This window comes from Notothenia coriiceps, unplaced genomic scaffold (assembly GCF_000735185.1).
Source record: "Notothenia coriiceps isolate Sejong01 unplaced genomic scaffold, NC01 NC01_scaffold00024667, whole genome shotgun sequence".
Taxonomy (NCBI): Eukaryota; Metazoa; Chordata; class Actinopteri; order Perciformes; family Nototheniidae; genus Notothenia; species Notothenia coriiceps.
This window is the reverse complement of record NW_011357368.1, coordinates 8,524,977-8,529,735: the sequence shown is the minus strand read 5'-3', so window position 1 is coordinate 8,529,735 and position 4,759 is coordinate 8,524,977.

Sequence of the window (4,759 nt, the reverse complement as noted above, 5' to 3'; positions counted from 1 at the left end):
GAGGGCTAAGTTGTACAACTTAGCGCCGCCTCCACAGCCGTGCCGCTTTTCTGAGCTGCCACGCCCTGTGTGGTTAGACTCATCCCGCTGTCCTGCGAGTAGCTGCCGGTCTGTAGATAGCTGCCGGTTTAGCCCACACCACACAGGGATAAATCACTCTGATTGGCTGTTCAGCTTAGCGAATCAGTGCATGAGAAGCAAAACGGAAGTGAGGGACCCAAACAAACGATTAAGAAGGCAAATCTGAGATTTCATTTAACTCCAGCTCTCGACACAGGTTCGGGAAAGCCCCATGAGCTTCTTGGCCGTCGGCTAAAGTCTTTGCGGTGTGTTCCAGTGCGACTGTTGGCCAAGACGCAGGAGACGTGAGGCGAGACAACAGTCGTGTTCCGTTGGGACGTGTTCTTTGGTGTCAGTTTGGTGTGTAAGCCCCTTTATAAAGGTTTTCATGCATGTAAATGGTCTGCAAAGGCTAAAATCCCTGTGTTCCCTCCAGATTGAGTTTCTCTCCCACACACCCCCCCCCTGCCTGAAATGCCTCCATTGGACTCCTTTTTACTTCCTGAACATAGTGACATCACTATGTAACACTTCCACTTCTATTGGCTAGCGCTCAAACACATTGTATGTGATAGGCTAAGGGGCGGAACATCTCTAAGTGGTTGACCAATCACAAACGAGCCGGTCAGCTAACCAATCAGAATTTTTTTTTGCTTTGTTGAACTACTTATAACTTTGTAATATGAACTATTTATGTAAAATCAGCGGAGTGCACCCTCTCAAGGCTTTGGTTTTAGATTGAATCTGTTTCTTTTTTTGCAGGATTATATAATATTTCTTTTTTCAGCCTATTATTGTATAAACTTCAAGTCAGAGAGTTGTCAGGATGCAACAAACACAGACACAGGAGATTAGAACAAGCAGGAAAAAACTCAGGTACGTTAGAAAGTACTTCTTTGTTTCCGCACATTAATAGTAGATTTTCCCCTCCAATTCCCGTGAGGTCGTATCAGAGGCAGATCCTTAAATGAAGATTAAATGCCAAAGAAAGTCTGATACGAGCAGTAATTGGGAAAATTGACGGAGTTAATAAAAGTTATACGGGAGGAGCCGGCTGCTGGAGGGTTTCACCAACTGTGAAAATGTGATTGTGGAGAATGAGTGAGTGATGATTTAAATTAAACACCCTCCATCAAGGTGCCCTTCAGCAAGACACTTCATCCCAGTTACTGTCAGCAGCAGCTAAAGCTCCACCAGTACGACACTGTGCTGGTGATACTGGGAGGCTCCCAGGTGTGGACGTGTATAAACTCTGGAACATTGTGTGCTTTCTCAGCAAAAACATCCCTGAATACATTAAGAAATCAAAAAGATGGATGGGATACTTGTTGCTGCAGCGCCACGAGACTCCATAGTGCAATATATGCTGAATATTATACTGCTGATTGGTCATTTTCTTTACTATGCTTGTGTACGTATTTGATCACATGTGAGCTTCCCTTTTGATTAAATATTTGAGTATATATTTTGCTTTTTGCCCTCTTCACTGCACAACACATTTGGTTGCTTTTGACAGTATAATTCAGTTCATATGTTCTCAATTTGACAGAAATCTTGTTCACAATTTTATAAGCATTTATCCAAAAAGGATGTTGTGTATGCTGTTATATTTTTCCTGTGGCCTTCAGACCCCGGTCCATGTGTCTTATTGAATACATTATTTGAACAGCTCATAAATATACAGTTTAATTTGATATAAAAATGCCCAGTAATTTCCTAAAAACAGCATTTCACTGTCGTGTGAGCAAACTAACAGGATGGAAAGGTGTGTTTTTGTTGGGACTATTTCCAGCTGCGGATGAATACACCATTACTGCTATCCTATAATGATTATATGAGGAGCAACGTGTTTTATGTAGGAGTATACTTAAACATTTATCAAATGTTTTTCTTTATTTCATAATTATGCTTTTGGGATGTTTAATCCTCATAACTCTGATCACTCATGTTTATACATGTTTCTGATAGTTTCCCCCCGGTTTGAAGGGTCTCTAGTGAAGTTCTTCCCTCAGTGTGTGACCTCACAGATAAAAGCTGACTTTCCTTGGAGTTGAGTACCGCTGCAGCCTGGCAGTAATACCAGTAATGCTCTGCAGTATAAGATGTTGTGGAGTAGATCACGGTGTCGCTGAGATGTGCTCTGGAATCTGTGCCAAGGGCTGCTAATGCCTTTTTTTTTTTTTTTAAATCCCCTCTAGTTTATGAACTTCACACAGCCTTGTGGAACTCTGTGAATATAATTTAATACACAATGTGCGTCTTAGACATTATATCCTGCTATTATTCTCCATCTCCACCCTGTCCCGCGGCCCTGGGCGGAGAGCTAATTTGGGTCAAAGCACTGACTGCTGAGGAGAGCCCATTCTCATTACAGCAGCTCCTCTGGGAATACTGAAGAAGCCTTTCATGTTCCTCTTTGACCTGAAAGGTAAATACACTCCAGATACATTTACATGTTCTGCGGAGCCACTCTTCTGAAGCAGAGCGTGGTGTCTGCTGTAGGCTGCTTTCATCACAAGGACCGTGCAGCAGCAAACCATCATCATCTGAGGGAAGGATAACGGTACTCAAAAATGTTCAATGCGGCAGGATAATTAAGGCTTTGTTTTGATTTCAATTTGGAGGTTTGAGAGGCTTGAAATGGAAACAGACAGCCTGAGTGCTGCAGGAATGAGTCCTAAAGCACAGAAATGAGTACCTTCCGGTTCCCTCCAGTCATCAGTTTTATGAACATGTTTTTTGTTGGATGCCTGAAATAAGAGCTGCGGTTAAAAAAAGTTTTAGAGATGTTCACATTTTGTTCTACTACATAAAAGACATCAGTAAATACCCAACTTGTTAATGTCCGAAGCTTCCATGTGTTTTGAAAAACTGTGCATCACCATTGATGTTGGGTTGTCTCATTTAGTGCACTTGTAGCAAGCTTTACACATATACAGTATGATGGGGATATTTATTGAAATATTTGATATCTCAGACGAAAACTAGTGCTAATTTCTGCACCACTCTATAAAACACTTAAATGCTTCTCGAAGATTACACTAATTACTTAAGGGTTACATTTCATAACCTTTAACACCACAATTTCCATGACACATTGCTACTATACTATTCAAGAATAAACTCAGAAATGTTTTTTTATTCCAAACATTCTTCTCACTAAGATTGAACTTCTTTACACACAGCACACATACAAAATAATGAATGGAAAGTGGATGACCTGCTGATGGACGTTTAGTTAATTTAGCAGGGAACACACTGAGCCTGTTTTACATCGCAGAAAAAATCATGTTTGAAATTCTGCACACTGACTCCGCCTTTGGCTCGACTGTTTCTAAGCTTCGTGTAATAAGGGACATGAATATGAGGCGCTGTTACGGTCACAGCAAATCAATATTCAACTCAGAATAATAATGAGAACGCAATGCTTTCAAAATATTAATTATAAAATGGATAATCAGCACCTCTAATGAGATGCCGTGTTAATAAGACTGTGTGTTCAATAACAAGGCCTTTTGGTAAACACCATTGTTCATTTGCTTGTTGACATCCAGAGGAAGCCACACGGACACAGCTGAGTGGGTGTGTGTGTGTGTGTGTGTGTGTGTGTGTGTGTGTGTGTGTGTGTGTGTGTGTGTGTGTGTGTGTGTGTGTGTGTGTGTGTGTGTGTGTGTGTGTGTGGCGTACAAAGCTGTCCGTCAGTGGGGAGTCCCTGACCTTTTCTCACCGTCAATCTCCCTCGTTCGTTCCTTTCTCCCGTCGCCTCACCCCCTGCTGCTGCCACCACTCCGAATCTTCTCTGTCTCTCTTTTGTTGCTTTAAAAAAAAAGGATATCGTAATGTTGCATCTGTTTATCCTACAAATCGAGTGCTTACACATTACCCATGATGCTCTCTGGTCTCAGGATGGAGCAGTGCAGAGGTAAAGCAAAGTGTCTGTCTGTCTTCACCTATCTCCTTTTTTCTCTGACACACACACACACACACACACAAATGGGATAATCCCAAGGAGTGGTTTGGCATTTCACCTCTGCCCCCCCTCCTCCCTTCCTCCCTCTTTTGGAGCTTTGTCTTCCCAGGTGAATGGGTTCATGGGAGGAAAGGTGACCCAGGTGCTCCCTCTGTCTCTTTCTGTCGCTCAGGTTGACTGTTTGTTCAAATCACAGCTCGCCCTCCACTCACTCAGTAACTTTGAGAAGCGTCTGCCTCTCATGCGTTGCCAACTCAGTCAAGTCCCAGGTCCATACATCCAAAATAATTGAACAAGTTAAATAAATGTAGCGCTCTGAAGATTTACCACAGGTTTAAAGGTATCAATCCCATTCTTAAGGATAACATCCACTGTTTGATAGAAATGAAATATTTAACCAGTTTACCTGCTTTTCTTAACATCATTATGGTAGCATTAAATAAAATGTTTTTTCTCGTTCTTTTTTTACATACATTTTCATTTAAAACAATTTAAAACGTTTTTTTATGTAAAACAAATATTCTGACAGCTGATATATATTTAACAGAATTGTTTTTATATTTAGTGATTGCTATAATTCAGTCCACAGGGATCCATTATAGAACATAATGGACTTCACCGCACCATTGTGTGTGTGTGTGTGTGTGTGTGTGTGTGTGTGTGTGTGTGTGTGTGTGTGTGTGTGTGTGTGTGTGTGTGTGTGTGTGTGTGTGTGTGTGTGTGTGTGTG